This window comes from Triturus cristatus, chromosome 3_1 (genome assembly GCF_964204655.1).
Source record: "Triturus cristatus chromosome 3_1, aTriCri1.1, whole genome shotgun sequence".
NCBI classification, from domain to species: domain Eukaryota; kingdom Metazoa; phylum Chordata; class Amphibia; order Caudata; family Salamandridae; genus Triturus; species Triturus cristatus.
This window is the reverse complement of record NC_140583.1, coordinates 265,273,442-265,298,373: the sequence shown is the minus strand read 5'-3', so window position 1 is coordinate 265,298,373 and position 24,932 is coordinate 265,273,442. Positions and strand designations below refer to the sequence as shown.

General features: G+C 41.9%; 1 long non-coding RNA gene across 4 annotated transcripts in view; it reads left to right on the top strand.

Annotated features, from left to right (window-relative positions):
• The first annotated feature begins 14,045 nt into the window (after window positions 1-14,045).
• LOC146860078 (uncharacterized) overlaps window positions 14,046-24,932 on the top strand; it is a 41,833-nt gene continuing 30,946 nt past the window's right edge. For 2 of the 4 annotated variants that reach the window (XR_014978783.1, XR_014978781.1), the window contains exon 1: window positions 14,046-14,145. This is a non-coding gene — a long non-coding RNA (uncharacterized LOC146860078). The remainder of the gene's footprint in view (window positions 14,146-24,932) is intronic. The other 2 variants (XR_014978784.1, XR_014978782.1) reach the window with 2 other exon arrangements.

The window sequence follows — 24,932 nt, the reverse complement described above, 5'->3', positions numbered from 1 at the left end:
AGACCGGGAAGAACTAATGCGGCAGAACTATGGACGCACACTGGTCCATATCACCGGATGTGTAACACGGTGGATTGCACTACCATTGAACATGGCAGGCCGGATCTCACTGATCAAAATGGTAATTCTGCCTAAATTTTTGTATTTGTTTTTAAACATTCCATATGATCAGGGGAGGCATTTTTTCTCTCAACTCCAAACGGAGCTGATCAGACTGGTCTGGGGAGGCAAACAACCGCGGATAAATTGGGACACACTGATGCGACCATATGCACAGGGAGGATTTGACGTCCCCAACTTCAAATTATACTATGTATGTGCCCAAGCACACTTTGCTCAGTTTTGGTTCAACCCACCGCTGTATACACCTCATGTAGCCACCGAGCATTGGCTCGCAGATCCTATCCCATTAGAGGGGGTTATATACTCAACAATTAAACCCCGGGAATAACAGCCCAACTCGGTGGAATGCATGCTTAAGGCCTGGCACCGTATTGCTGTTTGATTGCACACACCACATCTATATTCACCATTGCTTCCGCTAACATACCATCCACCGATGCCCCTCCTACAAGAAGGGTTGTTTAAAAAAATGGCCAAGATACGTAATATGCGTCACTGGGGCGATTTATATATAAACGGCAAATTCTGCACCATGCACCAATTGCTAAAGGACCCTCCGCCCACGATAATGGAGACATTTCTCTATACTCGCTTGCGCCTCGGGATGGGAGATTGTGCACCAGAGTATCCAATGGAGCCGGCGGTACTTGCGCCACTACACCAGGTACTACGAGCTCCTACGGCCTCACATCTAGTGTCCAATCTATACCGTTGTATGTATGCAGACGCTTCAAATCTCACAAGCGCGGCAAGAGACAAATGGCAAGAGCTTAAGGTCAGCCTTTGAGATGAACTAGAACAGCCGCTCACAGACGGGCAATGGGAGTTTTGCTGTAAACAAACGGAGCAGCTCTCATAGAATACCCGCCTTCGCATCATACACTATAAATTCCTGCAGCGTAGCTACTACACCCCATTAAAATTACATAAGTTTGGGCTTCGTGATACGAGTAAATGTGAACGGTGTAGAAAAGAGGCGGCTGACTTTCTCCACGTTGCCTGAGAGTGTCAAAACATACATGAATACTGGCACATGGTACTCACTGCCCTAGATCTTATGGTTTCTATACACATCCCGAAAACCCCCTTGGTTGCAATACTTGGATATACTGAACAGATACAGGCAAAGCACTGCAAATTTGTGTCCTTTGGTCTTATGCTGACGAAAAGGAGAGTTGCGTGTCATTGGGGCCGAGGGAGGGCACCTACATTTAAAGAATGGATTTGGGATATGATTCTATGGCAAGATCAGACGTGCCTATATGCCGAATTGCTTCCGACTACTTCACGCCCAAGGGATATATGGGCCCCACTTCAGGCATATTTGCTAACACACCCAAGCACCAACAAGCAAGAAGTCAGGGAATCCGTAGTGTGAACATGGGAAATGGATACCACAGGCTAAGGGGCTATGAGTTTAAGCCACGGCAGACCCTCATCTAGGATGATTGACTCCCGTGCACGGGAATGTATACCTGTTGTGTGATTACTGAGATATTGTATATAAAAGATGGTATTTCAAGACAAACATTACTGGAAAAGGAAATGGACTTGTGTATGAGGATAAAATGACACTACGACAAATGTGAAAATATTTCGTCATGTTATGGTCCTGTTTGCAATACCGCATGTCTCCAGACTGCTATTGTACAATACTGATGAGCTGAACTGCTGTACTGATGAAAAATAATAAATAAAGTAAAAAAAAAAAATGTTTTGCAGACCTTGCTTCAAAAAACAAATTGGTATTCTGTTTCTTGGCGCTAGGACTACTCTATAATACATTATTTCACTGCTTCTTTAAATATACTGGTGTCCTGTGTAACTGTGGACAAACATAATCCTGGTTCATCGGATTGCCAATGTTTACCCTGCATAGGCTATACTCCAACTCGTCAATTTGACCTCCATTGCCATCTGCTCCTTCCTCTGACCCTTCTCCATGACTGCTCCTCATGCTCTTCTCTCCCCTAAAATGTATAGCCTCCTCTAAGATGCTCCACCTATTTGTACATCACAACGCTGTTTTGTAGCTAGATTTGCATTATGTAATCCAGATTCCTATATACATGCTAGTGATATCATAATACTCTTAGTCCTCACCAGCCACTTGTGGTGATGGGGGAGACACCTCTAAGATGTCAAATTTCTTCGTTGTATGAACCTGAAAGGAAATAGGTTATGGAGAAGGAGACCGGTATGACTCCGGAGAGGAGACAAGAAATGCCTTTCTATACTGCGTGTGATATTTAAAGATCTACTTTCAATAACTGACAATGGAGAACAGAAGTAGGATAAGGTCAGAACTCACAGGAAGAGCTGGCATGGGGCAGAAGAGACTATTTAGAATGTGGACAAAGGAATAAGTAATGAATGAGAATCAAAGGGAGATAGCGGCTCTGAGGGCTGAGTTTGTGGCTGTGCGAGAGCTGGCACAGTGGTAGGTGTGAGGCGTTAAGTATATGGGCAAGGAGAGCAGTAATGGAAGAGAGTCACATGGGAACTAGAAGCAGACTTTCTGTCTGGAGAGAAGAGACAATGACTATTTTTGAAAGACGGTGAGTGTGTTGGATCGTGGTCTAAAGCGAATGGGAAGGAGGAGGAAGTTATGGTGAGAACAAGCATATTGAGAGCCATTAGATGAGGTATGTAAAGAGACAAAGGCAGTTTTGGTTGGAGGGAAGGAGTTTAAGAAAGGAGGGTAAGCACCATGGTGGATGAGGGTTAGAAGTTGCAGTAGAAGTTGGTAGAGGAAGGAGCCAGGGGATACAGTTGGTGGATGACCACCGAGGAGGTTGAGGGCTATGGGGAATATAATCAGGCTTAAATAATTTGGTGTAGGAGGGTCAAAGGAAGAAGAAAGAGGGACAACGAGTATGGATAGAGACAGTCAAAGAGACAAATGAGAAGTGCCAGATTCACATTATTTGAAACATAATGTTACCATTGTAAAAAATAGAGATAAGTTGCCATTGAAGTGTGAAAAGAGTGAGACCTTAAGCTTTGGACTTTAAGAGGTGTTGGTAACTGAGGAGATATACAGGCCCTTTTGTAGAGTATTTACTCATAGGTCAGTGGTGAAAGTGAAAAGTGAAAGGTCGGTTTTGAGTGCCCCCTGCCAGGTGCAGTGATATTGGTTGATCCATCCAAAGGCAGGTGAACAAAGAGAGGTATGGGAGGGCAGACATGAAAGCGATTATGCACCTAGACTGTTATGTGTAGACCACAGCATCAGGGAATTACTGTGGTGGGCTAAATTAATTTATAACGATGGCCTATGAAGAATGCCACTTCATGATGCACCCTCAATAGCTCCACTAAAAATTCTGAAAAAGTCAGCACAATGGTTTCCTTTTGAAAGCTGAGACAAGGCAGTTACCAACCACAGAGGCATGGCAACTACCCATTGTCCTAGAAACCACCGACTTCAGTACCTATATCTACCAGTGCGGAGACCAAGTGATGACTGACACCAGCTCCATCAGCAAGCTACAAAAACACCCTAGGTTAGTGGGAGGATAGGGATGGGTACGGAACACATGCTGATTGCTGTTGGTCCAAGGAAGACTTCCTAGCAGTTGGGAGTGAGATCTGTATAAATATTGGGTGGATGTTTAGAGCAGTGAAAATATTTAGGCCAGTTGTGACCCTGGACCGCAGGAGACTAATGGAGAAGAATCCTTGGTGGTGGCTATTTTTTTCACATGCAATCAATACATTTTCGACATTCCCCCAACAACTTTAGTAACTGGAGCTATTGGATATGCGTCTGATGAGGTTCCACTGCAACGTCATGGCACACATAGCAAAAGCATAAAGCATAGGCTTTACCGGAGCCAAATTCTTGTTCTGTCTATGTTTCCCTTTCCTTCCCTTAGCGATGGTAGAAGACAGCGAACTGAGACAATCAAACCACCCATCATATTCTGATCCAGTTCCCTAGTAACTCTCTCTTTTACTGTCCTATGAAGTCAATGACTAATTCTCAAAGAGTTAGAGAACGGTGCACCAGTAGGTAACCATGAACCAGGAACCATCAAACAGACACACAGTTGACTCCTGCTTAGCTTTATCCTGCAAATCATTCTGTGCACCTTCAGGCAGGGCCTATGGTGTTTGATTCATAAAAGGTCTATGTGCCCCTCAGCTGCAAAGCGAAGGTCAGCTTGACAGACACTATTCTTGTATAGGTCAGGCAGCCAGGGGCTGTCTATGCGCTAAATGCAAAGGAGCCTGGCAGCCTGAGCAGAACTTTGCCAGTTGGAGGATTTCACAGCACTGTGCGGGTGACCTCAGCCTGGCAAAAGTGCCTTGAGGCCCTCCCCTCATGGTAAGAGGGAGCGTCCTGGATTGCCTCAGACCTGGACACTTCAGTTTTAATCCATAAAGTGCTGAGGTGAGAGTGTCAATCAGTGACACCTCGTCACAGAGTGGGGTGGGGTCAGCTTTAAACTGACCCCATCCCACTCTGTGATAAGGTTGGGACTGCTGCCACTTTTCATTGACTGACTTAAGGTCAGCCTTTGAGATGAGGCATCAGTCCCAACTCTCCTGGGATCTCTGAGGCTTCCCTTCTAAGCTGTTGTTTTTGAATGTTTGGTGAATGTGTATATGTATGAATGTGTTAGTGAGTGTTGTGAATGGGTGCTTGTGTGTGTGAATGCAATTGTGGGTGTAATTGTGTATGTGTGTGCGTGTGACCTGCCCATCCCTGCTAAAAATACCGGGTGCCACTGGTGCCCCTGGAGGAGCACGTGTATTTCCCAGGCTGTGGACAATTCCCCCCTCACCTCGTTTATATCTCCACACAAGTCTGCTCCAGGTGCAACGGTTCACTGACCCGGCTGCCAATAGCACAGTCTGATGGTCAGGTTCCTTCAAGCGCATACACAGATCTGTCTCATAAATCCACAAAAACTGCTCATGCGTATTTGGATTTGTTGTCATCGCCACCGGCTTTGACATTTTCCTCACCTACCACAGTGACAGCAAATGATTTAGAAGGTTAACAATATCAGATGACAGATTGATTTTAACAAGGCAGCTTTAACCTCTGCATTTCCACTGCAATCCTAAATGTCCAATTTGATTGGCAGATTAGGCCATCAGTGGCGGCTCCTCCGCTAAAGCGAGGAGCATTGCCCACTGCTCTGTGAGCAGTTAAAAAAGTAAAAATAAAATTATAATAACGCAATGTTATTATCATTTTATTTTTCTGTTCTAGCTTAGGTGTGGGGCAGGGCTGGGCTGGCCAGACCACGGGGAGGAGTGGTGGGCACTCTCTAAGTGCTCATGATGGTTTAGCCGGATGTCTTGGGCCGGCAAAATAGGCATGCACACTTAGCATGTTCTCCTCCCGGCTGTAATGCACAGCTTCAATGGGGAACATGCACAGAGTCCCAGTCCCTGTCTGAGTGCCAAACCACGGCGCTCAGACCAGTCACAAAGCTGCTGTCAAGCTGGTGACTGCAGCGTTGTGATTGGCTAGGGGAGCGTGGGAGCCGATGTCCTTCCTGCTTCAGCCTTTTATGAGTCAACCGAAGAGGACCGACATGCAGCGGCCGGCCTGCAGGTGTTGGAAAGCAGATTATTAGTAGTGGTAATATGCATCTTCCACTGACAATAAGGCCACTAACACAGTTTAGTCTTCAGTATAGGTCTCAATAAATTATTCTCATGCTCAACCTTGGGTAGCTTGGCTGCGAGCAGGCAGGCTTAAATTAAGAGACAGGTATGTAAAGCATTTAAATACATCAATTCAGTAAATTAGTAAGACACAACACAATAAAAATGTCACACCAATTTATAAAAATAGGAAATATTTTTATCTTTAAAATTACACCAAAATGACAAAAATCCAATGTTGGGAACCAGAGATTTGAATTTGTAAAACTTTAGCATTATAAAGCACTTGGAAAGTTATAGCACCACTTTGGGACATATGGTCGCACTTGATCAGGACAGAGTCAAAGTTTCAGGCCGACCGCGATAAAGCTCTGCTCAGATACCCCTCGCTGTAGGCCCCGTCATGATTATAACTTTTCAGAAGCTTTTCATGCTGAGTCCATTCAATAATCTTCAACAGTCTGGATTCAGTGAGTATTCGCTGGCTTGCTTTCACAATGCAATCGTCTGGTGGCTCAGTAGCTAATGCGTCCACTGCAGAGGCCTGTGTTTGACCTCATTGTCACAGGTTCCTATCCCAGGGCCTTTCATCCATCTGAGGTCAATAAAATATGTAGCAATGAATTGGGTAACAATAAACATCTGTTATTCAGTGCCAAGATGCCTACAGGTAAACCTGCGCTTTACAAATACACATGTTATGGTAAGATGGCCCTTGAAAGGTTGGGACCACAATTCTCACAATGCACCTGGACAAAACCCTTAAAAATTCACTGTATGCACTCCAGGCATAGGATTCTTGGTGGTGATGATCCAGGTAAGCTCTGTTAACCTGTAGCTTGCAGGAAATCCACTCTTTATTCCTCTTGAAGCAAGCTACATCCAAAGGGCTGTAGTCTCAGATAATGCAACAGTTGCAGCCAATCAGAATGGAGGGCCAGCTGGTACAAATCAAGTTTCCAGCTTGGCATGCCTTCTTCTTCTTTTAGGTCCAAGCAGCAGATCTGAGAGGCTCTGCTCCTCTCACATATTTATTCAGTGTGCTTTGGGGCCCAGCATGCAAGCACTCCTGTCCAATAACGTGAAGGACAGCACCCCAGAGCATGGGCACTTTCTCAAAAGGGTGCCATTATCTTCTCTCAGAAAGCACTATTCTTCCAAAATTCAGTATGGCAGAAATCTCAGCAGAGGAACACGAACTAAACCAACCTCCACTATGCATCATTTCCATAGCTCCCATTCCCCTACCATCTGCAAAGTCCTGCCTTTAGCCTGCCATGTGGATGGGTCAGAGGGGCTGGGGGATAGATAGACCTGGCATTCTCTGCCTGCTCCACTCCTACTTTGAAGCTCATGCTTTACGAACCCTCCCCCTACTCTGGCATTCCTGTGTAGCACAGCGCTCTCCAACAGATAGCCTCTCTATGGGGGTGCCACTTATCACTTCATCAAAGCAGCCAGGCTAATCCTGTTAACTCTGACCAATCATTGGAGACTACAAGAAGGCTGAATTTTGGCTTACAGACAAGAAAGTCTGATAACTTATTTTCTGCATACTTTAGAATAAATCCAACAATAGCATATTGTTGGATTTATCAATGCCATTCTCTGAAGTCCTTGAATTATATTGTGTTTGATTCCTAATAATAGTTATGCATTCATAAACCATTTCCATGTTATCCTATGGGACTCAGCATCTACAATGGGGAAAATGCAATGTGCTAATGTGGGCACAATTTACATTTAAAAACAGTGCTGCAACACAGGACGGCTTTTAAAATGACATCAGGCTCTCAGCTGTGCACACATACAATTGCGGAAACAGCTGCTGGCCTCTAAACTGCCTTGCTCTTTTATGTACTAGGGACTCAACAGTACTTTAATCCCCCTGCCCTAATATGTACGAGGGACTTACAGGGCAGGTTATGCCAATTATAAGTCTACCATAATATATGGTGTACCCTCATATATGTGTGTGTTTTTACTGTGTTTCCCTTTTCAATATAGCACTGGTCCTGGGCCTGGTTAGGCGGAGCCCAGGGACAGTCAGTTACCACCAGTACCATTCAGCAACAAATGGGGTGCACAGGGCACACAGGGTGACTATGCAACAGCAGGTAAGTGATTTTTCTTTTTTTGTTCATTCCACCCCGGTTAAGTAGCAGCCGCCACTTAGACCATGTCTCAACATTAGCCAACAATGCATTAAAAAAGAGTAGCTATTATTTGACCATATTCAAAGCGTTTTGGGGCCTCCGCGAGAGTAGACATGCTTGTCCAATGCAGATGTTGAGTGTCTTTTCCATAAAACCCACTTCTTCTGAAAAACGTGGCTAAGATCACAGAAGAAGAATCGGTGGTCATTCTAGTGGCTCAATTGTGGCCCATGAGGTTATGGTTTTCTTTGTTTCAGCCAATGTTTACAACACTAGTGAGGCCGGGCAGCCCAGTTACTGTTTCTCACCAAAGGTGAGCAGTTTGGAGACTTCACAGCTTGTGGATTCTTTGGGACGTGGCACAAGTACTACAAAAGTAATTGAGCCCTTCAAAATGTCAGACATACACAAATCATTCAGTCACTTTTGTTTCATGTGCAGTGTCCTGCAACCTTTAACTTACCCTCCCTCAAATATCCTCAATTTCTTGTTGAATGTATTTCAGTGATGCGAACAACAGCCATTGTTCCTGTGCTATAATTGTGCCGCCAATGATGCATAATTACGCAAAGTGGCATAATTTTGGGAATTTCATATAACAAATGAAGCTGAAATTCATATAATTTTATGAATTACACCAGATTAATTTAAATTTCACCTAGGCTTAGAAGCTTCCCACCTTAGATGTATGTAGTTTTTTTTGCAGTTTTTGTCATGAACCTCGGCAAGACACTGGAGGATCTGTACAAATGCCAGCACAAGGACTCTTGCAAGCATCAGTACGGTTGCAAATGCAAGAAGAGGGATAGGTTTTGCTCTGCAATGCTGGCAAAATTATTTCTGAACCATACATGGCAATGGTTGGATCATTTGTTCACCTTACCAGAAGTTGTTTTAGAAAAAAACAAGTCAATTTAAAATAAATGGCGATACACACTGAGTTAATGTCAAAGTCAAGCAATGGCAATGCATATAGGTCCGGCTTATAAATGAAAGTTTCTTTTCAGTCATTGCACTCATACAAGATCTAATAATAGAATAAAAGTAGAAAAAAGAAAGCATATTGCCACCTAAACATGGTAGGCATATTCTTTCCATAACAAAAAGTAACAATGCAGCAAGTGACATTTTGCAATGACATTGTACATATTGTATCATTGTTTTAAAAATTACATCATGGCAATTTTAGAGCAAACAAATTGGCCATCTTGAAATGGTAAAACGCTGAAACACTATAGCTAACGTCAAGGGCATCAGCAACCCTCCACTTAAGCAGCTTGAGTGGGAGGTAAGTGCGATTAGCAGTATGTGTAACATGAAATCTTTTAAATGCGTTTTTGTAGCTCTTTTGACCTTGTTGATATGGGTCTCGGAACACAACTTTATGAATACCATTGCAAGTATTTTTGAAGTACACTCTGACACGTCTTCAGTGGGTTTAAAGGTTTTATTAGCTACGACAACACAACAACATATCTCTCCTACAGGGGCCAGAGATAACTGCCCATCCTGGAATTCCAGAGGGTCTGGAGTTCCATGACGGTGCAGCACTCCAGACTCACATCACCACACTTCTCCCCTTTTACAAATAATAACAATTAATGAAAGAAACATTGAAGAACATATTAACAGTGCCATTAAAAAGAAGGTGACCGCAAAACAGAACTGTAGGTAACAAATGAGGAAATAACCTAACTAAGATAAAATGAGCTGAAAGAAATATATAAGCAATACTCCTTCCTTCCCTCAAACACAAAAACAGGGAAAAAGAAAACACCTTTTTATTCACAAATGAAATCTTGCCACTTACTGTGTGGATTTAGTGCGAATGCTCCTCCTCAAAACTCCATGCATATCCCCCCCATTAACTTGTTTGGGTGATTGATTGCAACTGCTTCTGTCTTTGACATCTTTACAAACACTAGGGTCAAGTGCTAAACGAGAAATGTTCCACCAATTACCGCCAGATAGCTTGGCAGCAGTTTTTCTGAGTTCATAAACTTGTATAGGTTCTTTGAATTTCGAGAAAGTTTCCCCAATAAACAGGGATTCTTGAAACAAAACCAGTCGTCTACTCTCAACCTGTTTATTGACAATGCTTACCCTCTTTGCACTAGAAAGATCAGAATTGTATTTTGCTGCATTCCAAGATGCACTCACATTTTTTGAATAATTGTGGTCATCCAGAAAGGGAATAACTCAGTGGTTACTTTTCTGCCACACATAAGTTGAAATGGGGTCTTTGTCGTGACACTGTGAGGACTTGTTCTGTAGCACCAAATCAATTCTTTGATTGCTTTCTCAACGTCCATGTTACATCTCAAAGTGGATTGAATACATTCAACTAAGACTCTATTAAAACGTTCTACTTTTCCATTACTTTGGGGATGATATAACGGTGTTCTAATATGGTTGATATGACATTTAAAAAAAAAAAAACTTCATTTCAAGAGAAGTGGACTGAACACTGTTATCAGTTAGGAATTCTCCAGGAATACCTTCTCTTGCGAACACATCTTGAACAAAATTGATCACACTTTTAGTTTTAGGTTCCATTACACCTCTAACCTCCACCCATCTAGACAAGTGATCTATCATAACAATGAAATATCTCATGCAGTTGGGAAGGATATGATAGGGTCCTAAGAAGTCTACGCCTACACGTTGCCATACTCTCCCTGGACAAGTAGCGAAAGATTCAACTGTTCCTTCAGTTTTCAAAACGTTGTCACTTACTCTGCATTTTTCACAATTATCTACAAAATTGTCAATTTCATAGTCCATTTTTGGCCACCAAAAATCTTCCCTTACTCTTCTTTTGGTGCCTGTCAAACCTAAATGGCCTGAATGCACCAATTCAATTATGCGTTTGTGAAAACAAATGGGTGGAATTAATTTATCACCAAGCATTAGCTTACCTCTCTCCAATGACAATTCATCAGAGACCTTCCAGAATATTTGTAACTAATCAGGCAAACTTCTTTCTTTCGGCCAACCCGAAGCATTGTTCACCTCTTGTATCCATTCACTCTCTTCCTTGCAAATGCTGGAGTCGCCAATGTGGGCGACAAAGCATTCTTCAATTTCTGACTCCCAATCATATTCGCTGGAGTCTTCAATCGGACGTCTGGAGAGACAATCCGCCCTGGTATTTTTCTCACCAGGTATGTATTCTTCAGAAAATGTGAATTCTAATAGTCTAGTAGAAAATCTGGCTATGCAAGCAGTAGTGCGTTTTAATTTCCTCCCAGATAAAATATCCACTAAAGGACGATGATCAGTCCTCAAGATGAATGGTCTTCCCCACAAATAAGCTCTGACTTTTTCCACACTCCATACGCACGCCAAAAGTTCTTTTTCTATGACAGAATATTTGCGTTCAGGTGAACGCAATGTTCTGGAAGCGAAGCCTAAGGTTGTTTCACGTGTCATTCAGCTGAGTGAAAACTGCCCCTAAACCATACTCAGATGCATCCACAGTGACAATAGTCTTTCTTCTCTCTACAAAGGATTGTAGAGCCAGTGCAGAAGTAATGTCCTTTTTAACTCTCTCAAAGGTGCTTTGACACAAATCTGACCCAACAAATTCTTCTCCTTTTTTGAGCAAAACCTTGAAACATTCAGTTATAGTGGCAAAGTGTTGCATGAATTTTGTGTAAAATTCACACAAACCTAAAAATGACAATAATTGTTCTCTATTCTGTGGGGCAGGGGCATCTACAATATGTTTCACTAAGCTAGGTTTAGGTTTCACACCCTGTTCTGAAAATATATGTTCTAGATATTCAATTTCTCTTGTTTTTAATATACATTTGTCTTTTCGTAGTGTGGCACACCTTTTTTCCAAACTTTCCAAAACATTATTCAATGCATAATCATGTTCATGTTCAGTGACAGCAAATATTAAAATATCATCTTGAAAGATTACAACGTGTTCCATGCCATTAAACATATCTGTCATGAGTCTATGAAAAACAGCCGCAGTGGAAGCAATGCCGATCGGCATTCGGCAAAATTGAAAAACTCCATTAGGAGTTACAAAAGCTGTCAGATGACGAGAACTCTCAGCTAGTTCGACTTGATGATAGGCTGCTCTTAAGTCTAATTTGCTAAACCAACTAGATTGACCAACTTTAGTTATTAGATCTTCTATTCTAGGTAGGGGATAGTTGTCTTCCCATATGGCTTCATTTACACTCCTCATATCAATACACATGCGAAGTTCTCCATTTTTTTCTTTGCTAAAACTATGGGAGACAACAACAAAGTTCATTCTGTCCTCTCAATGATGCCTTGTGCACACATATTATTAAGCATTGCAGAAAGATCTCCCCTTACACTCAATGGGATGTTCCACAATTTATGTTTGACTGGTGAAACATTGTGTTTGACTTTGATGCAGTAAACAAAATCTGAAATTTTACGTAACCTGTCTTGAAAGACCTTGGAGAATTTTTCATCCCATACAATTTTACTGTTGCACACTGACCTTAATCTCTTTTTCTCAAATGAAATAGGTTGATCCAGACCTGGTCTTATTGTAATGCCAAATTCAGCTTGGTGAATTAAACCTAAAACATTGATTCCTCTTCTAGCGACATATACTTTTCCTTTAATTGATTCATCTGTGATTTTGATGTCAGCCCAAAAGAAACCAATGAGGTCTACTCTACTGCATTCAAATGCTACAGTAAGGATGCCTGGTGGAATTAAAGCTTAACCATACCAATATTTCTCAAAAAGGTCATAAGGGATAATGGTTATGCGTGCGCCAGTGACAACTAATAGTTGAATTGTGTGTTTCGATAGACACACTACAGTTAGGGTCAACAACCAGGATTTCGTCATTTAAATTGACACACCTTACACCTAAAACAATTCCTTACTTTCTTCGTAGTTTCCCTAATGAAAGTTCCCATCATATTCATTCAGAACACAACGAACATTTGTGGGTTTTCCTGCTCTGCACGTTTTTAGAAAGTTACCTATTTTCCACACTTTTTACATTGTTTACCCAATGCTGGACAGAACTTGAAAGAGGAAACATGTGAAGGTGAATCACATCTATAACAGTACATCCTGTTGAGAAAAGTTATTTGGTCTAGAAAATGTTCTATCTTGTGTTGCCTGAGAAACCTTTGGTGATAGGTTTAATAACTACCACAACTGAAATTGTGGACTTGGCTAGGGATTCTTCAAGCAATTTTACATCAATAGAAGAAACTTCGATACTTTTAGCTAAATCTATAGCTTGATCTAATGTCATGTTTTTACATGCAAGTAGCCTTTCTTGTATTTTTTTAGAGTGGCATCTAGTCACTAATTGATCACGTATTAATTCTGCAGTCAAATTATCGAATTAGCATTTGGAAGCTAACTTTTTTAAGGCTGTAACATAAGTGTCTATACTTTCATTGGGTTGCTGTGTTCTCGTAAAAAATGTGTACCTATGTACGACCATATTCTTAGTTTTTGAAAAGTATTTGTCAAGTTGTGCAACTACTGTTTCAAACTTATCTAAATCTTCGTCTTCTGCAGGGACATGTTCAGGTAAGTGGTCATACACATTCTGTCCTTCTACGCCCAAGTGATAATACATTAAACATTTATGTCTTTCTGGTCTGAATTTTTGAGCATCAATTGCTCCTAGGTAAGCTTTAAAAGATCTTAGTCATAAGTTCCACTCCAACGGTGGTTCTCTAGGTTCTTCTTGAAACGGCGCTGGCGCTTGAACACTGCATATTGATGGAATGTTAAAGGGAAAAAAAATGTAGTCAATTTAAAAAAAAAAAAAAACAAGCGTGCAAATCGCTGTGAAGACTGTGTTGTAAAAGGAAAAAAAATGAAGCATACAAATCGCTGTGATCTGTACCTTTTGGTGAAGACACAAAATTAAGAAGCTTGAACACCAAAAACAAAAACAAAAAATAAAGCGTGCAAATCGCTGTGATCTGCACTTTATTGTGAAAATATTACATTTAAAAGCTTGAAATTGAGTGTGCAAATCACTGATGGTTTAATGCACAAATAGTAGACTGCAAAGCGTGCAAATTGCAGTTGTAGAATTTCTTTGAAAGTAATACCAAGAAATGAAGGATCACGTAAAAGTCCTCTTTCTGTGTTGATGGACTCCCAGAATTCAGTGCGAGCCTTGATACAGACAGGAAGCTTGGAAATTGCCAAATAAGCTGTGCCTGTCAGCGCTGAAATCCGCTGCCAGGCAAATGCTGTATTTCGCACGGTAAGCTTTTATTTTCACGGAGAGAAAGAATACTCTAGATTGTGACCGGTGCGTGCGAATTCAAGGAACAAACTAAATGCGCGGCGCGCTACGTAAGTCTCGTGCTTAAAAAAGCAGTGTATTTAGCGTGTGTCACGCGCAGTCTGTCTCGCGCCGCTTGTCTCGTGCACCCTGATCTTTGGTGTCCACAACGATGAATAAAGGAGAAAAGAAAATCTCTCACCTCACAGTAATGATGTACATTACCCAATAAGCAGTTGACAGCTTCATAATTTCGGGTTCATCCGATAGTTCTCTGGCCCCTGTCTTTTCGTCGTTTCTCTCGTTTCCACTTTATTGCTCCTGGATAATAGAAGTATTGATCTTCTTTGTTGCCCACTCGTTGCCAAAATACTGAAGTACACTCAGGCACGTCTCCAGTGGGTTTAAAGGTTTTATTAGCTGCGACAGCACAACAACATGTCTCTCCTACAGGGGCCCAGAGATAACTGCCCGTCCTGGAATCCCAGAAGGACTGGAGTTCCATGACAGCGCAGCACTCCAGACTCACATCACCACACTAACGGCAAGGGCATCAGCAACCCTCCACTTAAGCAGCTTGAGTGGGAGGTAGGTGCGATTAGCAGTGTGTGTAACATGAAACCTTTAAAATGTGTTTTTGTAGCCCTTTTGAACTTGTTGATACTAGTCTCTGAACACAACTTTATGAATACCATTGCAAGGTAATAGTACAATAGACCTGTGAGGATAAGTAACAAATGAAACAAGTGATCATGAACAGAAAAAAAGAGGGGAGTCATGGAGTGTGAAGAGGTTGCAGTGGGTCGTTTGCATTGATTGAAAGGTCATAGCAGAGCCTTCACTGAAATGTTCTGTCCATCCATGCAAACAATGGATGGATGGATGCAGAAAGGGTGAATTTGGTGGCGAGATGGATGGAGGGGATGGATGGGTGGGGAGGGTAGTTGGCGAGGAAGATGGATGGAACTCAGTACGCAAAGATGGATGGAAATGGTAGATAGATGGATAGAAGAATAGAGAGGAAGGAAGAATGAGGGTGAGAAGGAAAAGGGTGCAGAGAAGGAAGGATGGATGACCAAATTCAATGAGAGTTCAAGTGTGGAGGGCAACCTTTTGCCATACTGTTGTCAGGATTATCTTGTAGAAGCAACCAAACAAGTGCTGAGATCGGTCACTTCACGCGCTCACTCAGTGCTATTAGGAATATGGGAAAATGTCATGTGGAGGGCATTTCTTTTTTCTTGCTTCTTCCTTACCATGACAGTCAACTGATTTAGAGGCAGTGGCCGGACAGGATGCAGCATACTGCAGTAGAAACAAACTAGAAGCTAAAGTCTGTTGGAACTATCTGGGTAGTTGTAGTACGCGCTAAAAAGAGAAGTAGAACATTAATAAATGGGACTCAATAAGAGGAGGAGATGGAAAAGTAAAGGACTGACTCACTGGCCCAGCAGTGAAAAACACTTATTTTCCAGCAGATGCGTAGATGTAATCAGACAAATGGTGTCACTAACAGAGCAAGAGACCCAATTGTTGAAGTGGGCTCACACATTGACCTAGGCTGTAGGATGTCATGCATGGAAGCAAAGTGCAAAGGACACTCATACAGACCAATGGTAGAAGCGGAGTGGCCCAAAGCCCCTATTTGTATTGAAGTGTTTTCAAATTTTTGGTCTGCTACCTGGAGAAGAGAATTGGTTCATTGTCCGTCTTATCCATCACTATACAATATATACTTATGCATCATTATATACTATGATTTCCTTGATGGGAATACTGGTGAGCAATACCATCATGTGATTTCTATAATAACAGCACTGTTTAACTCTACTCCTATGACCCCAAAGGTATTAATTGTCAGTTATGTTAGAAGCAAGCGATTTCTATTGCAAAGCCTAAACTAATCTCTTGAACACAAGTTACCATCGAAGACCAGAAGAACCTCTTGAGCAGTTCTCTTTATTTTCTCTTCCCATTTATCCATTACTGTCCATGGCGCATAACTGTACACTAGTCTCACGTCCGACTGTGAAGGTGGATTAGGTTTCTCGGATTCAGCCTATGATCGGACCCTGACAAGAGTATGATGACTAGCATGTGAAGTAATGTTACCTAAGTACCAAGGGGCAGATTTATGTTGCACTTGCGTCACTTTTGCGCCGCCGTTGCGTCACTTTTGTGACGCAGCAGCGGCGCAAATCCTGCGCCATGGTGCGGGGCATTTACAAACGTGACGCATCTCCCAGATGCGTCACGTTGTAAAGCCCTGCGCCACATGTAGGCGTTCCAGGGCAGGTGGGGGCGTTCCGGCGCAGGAACGCCTCCTAAAAGTGGCTGAGCGAAATCTACAAGATTTCACTCAGTCACTTTTAGGCCCATGCTGCGTCAAAACCCTGCGCCTGCTTGAAGCAGGCGTAAGGATTGACGCAGCATTGTACAGATAGGGCCCCCCAGATCATTGCTGGAGCTGCGTCGCGCTTGCGACGCAACTCCAGCAATGCGCCACTTTTCGGCACAGATGCATCACGCATCTATGCCGTTTTTGCCCCATGGTGCGCCACATTATAAATGCGGCGCATCCATGGTGGCACAGCTGTGGCGCATAATAACTGGCGCATCCCTGCTGATATGCAGGGATGCGCCAGTCGTCATAAATCTGCCCCCAAGTTACTTACACAGATATAACGTAACAAGTGAAAAGTTACAAAAATGGATGAAATCTCATGTGAGTATCTATAGTTATACCAAAAACAGATTGGAATTCATGGTGTCCCAAGTGCAGGGGAGGTTGCCGAAAACTTCAGTTCAGGTCCACAGGAACATGTCTAGTGACAACTGCTTCCTGGGTTTTCTCAGCAGTAGAACCATGTCCTGTGCCAAGGACCCATCTCTACTCTCAGTGTTTAGTAGAGATGTTCAACAAACAACTGGGCAGTCGAAATGCTCAGTTGTAGCTAGGTCACTATTTTTAATTCCAGTCACAACGTCCTCTGACTTCAGGTCTGTCTGCATGCTTCAGCTCCAGGACAGACTTTCCATAGGGCAAGCTTGCTATCCGACTTCAACTGGCCCCTTTCTAGGTCTCGCCTGAGCCAGCGCATGAGCTGCTCTGACGAGACATTTAGTAAGCGGGTTTTCAAAGTACTACCCACATGCTTTTTCCGGCCACCAGCTAGCTGTTATGCGCACAAGCGTACGCGACGTGCACTGCTGCCATCTGGCTTTATCGTGTGAATCCGGTCGCGATCACTTTCGTGGTGCACGCGACATAACTCCCGGGCTTCTTTTCACGCATGCACCACTCACGTGCTTGTTTTTCTTTTAGCGCGCGCACACAACTCCTGCTTTTCCCCCCACCACAGATCGCGTCTCGCTGCCGCTCGCGTGCGTTTGGCCAATGTTTGTTTTTACACCCAATGCGTCACGCTAATTATATACGCGGAGGTAAGTGATACAAGCGATCTCTACTCATTTTAGGAAGGGTGCATATATACTTATTTATCGACAAGCCATATTTGTTTTCAAGGAAGGGCATTTGTCTAAGCCGTCAAATTTCAATTTTTCAGTAATGTTAATTGTAGACAGTAGATGTAAGCCCATCTGGTATTAATGAGGATGACACGGCCCTCTCTCCAGAACCTCTTCTTTTTCCTTACCGGGCGTAAAGAAACATATCCTCTGGCCAGAGACATGCTTTCCTCGCAAATATTGGGTTGCGGTCTCCAGCACTCTAAACAGCTTTAAGGCATTTGGGGTCAACAAATATAAACACATTTATCCAACTCTTGAGGCAAAGCCAGCCTTCTAATTAGAACAATGCAATCACCGAAAGGCACCTTGCTCCAGCAGGTTTGTGAAGTCCAAAGGAAATGCGAGTGTACACATCAGGATGACGAAAGTCAGCCTTGTCTCCAGCTTGCACATGGTTTCGTTCTTAAACAAACATTACCGGGTTGTTGTTTCACCATGTGTCAGCTGGAGACAAAGCTGCCTTTCGTGAAAAAGTACGTCTTGCCACAGAATTCACTTCGATGCAATATAAATCGAAAAATGCACGTGCTCTATATATTTTGAAACAATAGCCCGGTAATGTTTGTTTAAGTAGTTTCGTTCTTAAACAAACATTACTCAGTCTCAATAATTAACTAACAAAATATCTCACACTTAATAAATGACTCACTCTCTCTCTATCACTAATTACATAACTCATCTAATCTCTCTCACTACTTGACTATCTCACCCACTGTGTCTCCCTCACTAACTCTCCCACTTGGTCTGGCTCACTAACTCTAACACTCTCTATCACAAACTAACTAAATCAACCACTCTCAATAACTATCTAATTATGCCAATATCTCTCAATAACTAACTAGCTCTCACGCTCAGTTGGGATAAATAAATAACTCTCCCACTCACTATCACTAAATAACTCTGCCACTCTCTATCATGGACTAACTCAACCACTCTCTCTCAATAACTAACTCTAGCACTCTCTATCGCTAACTAAATAACTCACTAACTCTCACTAACAAACTCTCACTAACTATAACAAAATACATCTCCAAAACTATCAATAACTCTAAAAAAACTATCTCAATAACTGACACTCACACTCTATCACACTAGCTAACTCTACTACTCTCTCTCACTAACGGAATCTGTCACTCATTCTCACTAACAAACTATCAATTACAAAGTCACACTCTCAGAATATCACTAACACACTCACAAAAACAACTTCGCAAAAAAACATTCACGCTGGTACTCTCTGGCTGCCACTTTCTATCACTAACTAACTCTCACACTATCAAACACTAACTCACTCGCTCACACTCATTAACAACTGATTATAATTGTTGGTTGCCCTATTTCATAATTTCGCCAATTTTAAGGACAAGACTTATTCAATCCAGTGGATCATAAAATAATACACTAGTCTACATTTAAAACTACAGTTTCATAACATCTGTCATGCCACCTAATTGGGGAATTTCCCATATTTAAGGTTTTGTAATGTGTGCACTATGCCTCCCAGCAACACTATGTAAACAAGCATTGGCATCGCCAATAGGTCTTGCCTTTGAGACCTTATAAGTGTTTAGCCATGCAACAGTTGATGTTGTTGCACCAAGGGTATTGTGCTGCATAACTAAATACTTATAAGGTCCCAAAAGCGAGGCCTATTGGCTATGCAAATGCTTTGTTTCTTTTTGGAGCAGGGTTCCAGTTCAAGACAGAGTAGGATACACAATTCTCCTCTGTTAGGCAGATGGGAATTCTAACTACAGTAACAGGCAGTCTGTTCTTCTTCTCCACCAAGGAAATCTACGGTACAGCTTGAGTCCATGTTGTACAGCAGCCACGTCTGGGCATACAAGTTACTCTTCTGGTGTTATTGTAAGTGTCTTTTGAACGAAGGGATGATAGGTTCGGGGATCACAAGAAATGGCTTAGTGGTTTCTGGAGGTCTGATTTATGGATGTGTCTCTATTTGATGTGTGTCAGTGACTATGGAAATCAGTGTAGGCTTATGTGAAATCCACACCTTTAACCACAACATCCATTCAGCGTCCTACTCAAAACTCATACAATCCCAGCATCCTCCCCTTCAGAATGTGCTCTGACAATGCAGTATACTAACAGAGTCAAGAGATCTGTTCCGCGTTGTTGGTCGTGGGCCTGTTGTGTGCTGCATAGAGCTCCCTAGGCCTCTTGGGGACAGTGGGTCTTTTGAAAGGTAGACTGTGTGGGCCTTCAACGTCGGTCACAAAGGTGGGGTTTTCTGGATGCCTTCATGTGTCACAATGGTGTTGTAAATATCTGACACGGTTTAGTAAAGCTAATCACACCAGTTCTTATGATTTGTCCAGCTTCACTCTACATGCAATACCTGTTTGTTAAATTCAACATATTTCCTATATGAGTTGTTTGCAATTGTTTCCCATTTTGTGTACTCCTCGTTTACTGGTAGGCCCCGGACTTCATCTCCATACACTAAGATAGGTAATATTATTCTGTCAGAGAGCTTTAACATTAGTTTTACTGCATGTTAAAATATGCTAATTGTTTCTTGACGGCGGTGAAGCACGCAGAGCTTTTTCTTGTAGTGTTTTTATTACCAGTTTAAAACTCCCAGATGCACTCATTCTGAGCCCCAGGTAGGCATAGTCTGCAGCGTTCGCAGCATCTCATTAAGAAATAATCTGCATTTATTTTGGGTGTTTTTCCATTTGTTATGTTGGAGTGCTTCTGATCTTCCTCCAGGGCTGATGCAATGTTCAACCAGCAACTTTAAGTTGTGCTGATAGCTTTGTTCGGTAGGTGCTGTGATGGGCATACCATAGGCAGAGTTTCTTTTTGATATCCGTGCCAATGAGCTGCACACCTGGGGCTCAAACACTTTACTACGATTTTTAGGAGTTCATTTCTGTGGAAAATTAATAGGGCTCAACTGAGTTTGCATTTTGTCTCTAATGTTTCTTTTTCTCTTTGAAAACTCATAATTGTGTTTTTTTCCTCTCTGTTCTTTGTTGTGTGCATCGACAGAGCATACAGGTATGGAAGGAGGGGTGGGTATGGAGGCTGTGCATACCCTGTTCACATTTTGAATGTGCATGCTGGGTGGTTAGAAAGGGTATTTGGCATTTTCCTTGTACTAAATAGGCCTGGTTGATATTTTAATTACACCTGCAAGAGTTACAAAATTCCCTAATGGGCATTACACAAAATTCATGGATTTTCTCAAAATTATGCATTACAGGATTTTGCCCAATTTTTCTTCCTAATCATCCATCTTGTGTTAAAAAGTCTCTCAAAATATCAGCATATAGCTGTTTGGCACATAAAATATGTCCTATTACCAGTCTCCTGTCTGTCTCTTTAGTATAGGTGAGGCATATGCTCTGGTTAAAAAAAATAATACTAGTTATTGGCAAATCACATTTTGCTGCCAAATATAATTTGTGACATTTTCATAGACTTGCACAAAAGTTTGTGACAAAAAAGTATTTAGAGAGTGTGAAAGGAAAGGCTGTACAATGTCATTTTTTTCTAACACGCAACAATATTTAAATACCAATAAATTAACTGTACACATATTTCAAAATAAATCAGCAGTTAGGAAAGTATAAATGAAGTCAATTTTTTATTCTGAAGTGTGAAGGAAACAAACATTTTAATAGGATCGAAACACTTGGTAATGCGCAAATGATCCATATTCGCCGAAAATTGTTTAACACACATTATTATTTGTGCATTATACAGTTTTGGCAGTAAAATGGTACATCTGTGCATAGTAAGGTATAATTTCAATGGAAAATGTGCTGCCTGCAAATAGCAGAGCTCTACCACACCATGTTTTAGTAATGTATTTGTGACAGTGTGCTCCAAAATGCAACTTAAGGAACATACTACAACCTTACCCATCTCCTGCTGAATGGACGGAGTTCATTTGCTATACTTGTTCTTTGTGTGATGCTTGGAGTTTTCACAATTCTTGTGAATTCAGTGATGTAGCAGTTATGACAGCACCCCCACTCTGAAAATTGTTCCTGTAGCATTGCCACCCGCAAGCAACATTATACCATGTCACTGACAGGCATATAATAAGCTGATGTCACAAGATAATTCTGGATGACATGCATGGCCTCGTTTTAGCCCCGACTTTTTTCCCTTTCACAGCTTCACACTTTGCGAAGCTTGTGAACATTATAGGAAAACATGCAGCTTTGGTTCACTACCATGTACACCTGCATCTTCAACAAGCTCATCTATGATGGACATAACATAAATAGCAAAGTTAACTCGAAATAAATGGTGTTGGGCTTACCATCATTCACAAATCTTCCCTGTAGGAAATTAGGTTACTGGCTCAGGGGGTGAAACCCAACTCAAGCTGCCCGTGCCCAACCCTCTGGTGGCTTGACACAAAAGCAGTCACGCTTAACTTAGATACAATGCATAATGCATTTATGCAGCACTTTAACCAGTAATGAAGTGAAAACAAAAGACAAAAATATCCCACAGCAATCTGGAAAAGTAGAATAACATTTAATAAATTATTTGACACCAAAACGACAAAACTCCAAATCAATGGAATCAATGATATGCAATCTGAAATGTTTAGGTAAAAGTAGTGCTTTAAAGCGCCAAGTTATCTGGTCACACTGGAGCAGAAAAAAGCCACTAGCTCAGGCCACCTGCAATGGAGCATGGGCCAGATACAGGGACTAAGTTGGTCCTGCTGAGAAATGTATCTTAAATCTTGGTTGCAGAATGATGCAAGGTTCACGTGGAAGATGCATCATGCAGCAGTAGTACTGATAAGCTGCGAGGGCTGCGCTGTGGACTTGCGTCAATGCTATGTTGCTCTGCACCAGTTCAGATAAGAAGCTACTAGATCTGCATCACGTAGCAACGGTTCTGATGAGCTGCGACGTCTGCGGTGTGAGCTTGCATGGTGGATGCGTCGTTCTGCATCTGTTCGGGTGAGGCACTGTGAAGAGCTGCATTGGGTTTGCGTTGCACTGGATTGGTTCTGGTAGAGACCACAGCTGAGCTGAAAAACCACCTTTGGCATCACTCCCAAGGGTCCAGGAGTGGCGGTGAGCCATTTGGGGGTTAGGAATCACAGCAGGCAGAGTTCAGGTGCAGGAGTCATGATGGGTATAGCATTTTTTGACCCAAAGCCTCTGATTAGGAGGCCAGCCAACTAGCCCTTGGAGTCACTCTGGTGGTCCTGGGTTCAGGATGCAGGTCCAGTTCTTCTCACTTAGGCAGCAGGGCAGTGCTACTTCTGATTGCTGATGAGTTGGGTCTTAGGGTCCATTATTTATACCTGGTGCCAACTTTGAAGAGAGAGAAGCTTTGAAGTTCCTCTCCGTAGAGAGTTTTCTGGTATTTCCTGCCCCCTTGACCTGGCCCCAACTTGTCTGTGGACACAACAGACTAGTGTGAAAAGCTTTGAGAGTGTGCTGAGGCAGGGTTTTTGTGATGGGAAGTGTAGTAGGGGACAGCTCTTCCCCCTCATGACTGAGATGGCGATTCCTGACATCACCTATTTACCCCTTGTCTCATTGTCTGGGAGCAATACACAAAGACCAGCTACACTTAGTCATGTAACCCAGAATCCAGGCTGCAGGCACCAAATGGACATGCCAACTTTCTAAAAGTGGCATTTTCAAAATGGTGACTTAAAACCTGACTTTACTGTTAAAGATTATTTAAAATTACAATTCCTTAGACACCAAACTCAACATTTCTACCTGCTTCTAATTGAAAGTGAGCACGTATTTAATGTAATAAGGTAATTTCAATGTTTTCCAATGGGGAGGTAGGCCTTGTATTAGTGAAAAATGAATGCATGAGTTTTTCACTACCAGAACATGTAAAACTAAAAAGAGCATGTCCAGCTTTTTAAATAACTGCACTCAGCCGCATTGGGTTGTTTACGGCCTACCGGGGTGATTTATATGTATTAAAAAAAGATGGATTAGGCCTGGCAAAAGGTTTATTTTGCCCTGTCAAAAAGACAGTTTACAACTGCACACACTGGCCGCCATAGCAGGCCTGAGATATGTTTAATAGACTACTTAAGTTGCAGTCACAATGAGTGCTGCAGTCCCATAAGTCACATTTAATTTACAGGCCTGGGGCACATTTAGTAACTCTTTACTAGGGATTTACAAGCAGATTAAATGTGCCAATTGGCTGAAAGCCAATTTTACCATGTTTAAAGGAGAGAGCACAAAAACTTTAGCATTGATAAGTAGTGATAAAGTGCTGAGAGTCATAAGGCCCAAAAAACGAATTTAGCAAAAACAGGAGGAGTAAGGCAACATATTTGGGGAAGACCACCCTGTTGCTGACAGGTCTAACACTCTCTTCTACTCATCACTTTCCCCTCTGCCACCACGCCCTCTCATTGGAACTCCACATTCCCACACATACCCTGCCATTTTCCACTTCATCTGTTGGCCATTCAGATACAATTGAAATGTATTTACTGCTTCTCCAGCCTCATCTCCCTCTTCAGTTTCACACCAGCATACCGAGGAAAAAAATATTGTGGGACCAAAATGAAGAGAACAAAAATATATCATGAAGTTAGGTATAGTCTTGCTATACTTAATTTCACATATATGTACCTTGATGATGTATATATATTTAAGGCACGTAGATGTAGATTTAAGTTTAGTAAATCTATACTTAGCCTGTATGCATTTAACTTTTTGATGTTTTATGTTCTCAATATATCTGCTCCACAATTTTGACATAGTATACCTTCCTCAGCTTCCATCAATAACACAACCAATTATGGCAACTTCAATCTTTACTCACCCAAAGCCAAAATTACTAGGCACACTCCTGTAATTGTCCTCCTCCTGTAGCCTCGACACTGATATCTCCATACTCACTTGCAACATTGAAAACAATACAGACCTCATTTTTCAAGTATTTTCAGATATTCTTTCTTCTCTCCAGCCACATACCTTCCTTAACTATAGAGACTACTTTACACTAATACTCAAAATAATATTGATAAAACCATATCATATAGAGTAACACATGATTTTACAGAAAAATAGATCCATAGATTATAAGTTCTGGGACGCCATTTCATCTAAACTGCTTAATCAAAACGTTCGATATGAAGACGTTTTACCATTGAGTAATAAACAAATCAGAAAATGTATTTTTTGGTCTGGCTTCTCAGTGCTGTCAGCACGGCCTATTGTTACAAATTCTTTAATATATACATACATTGG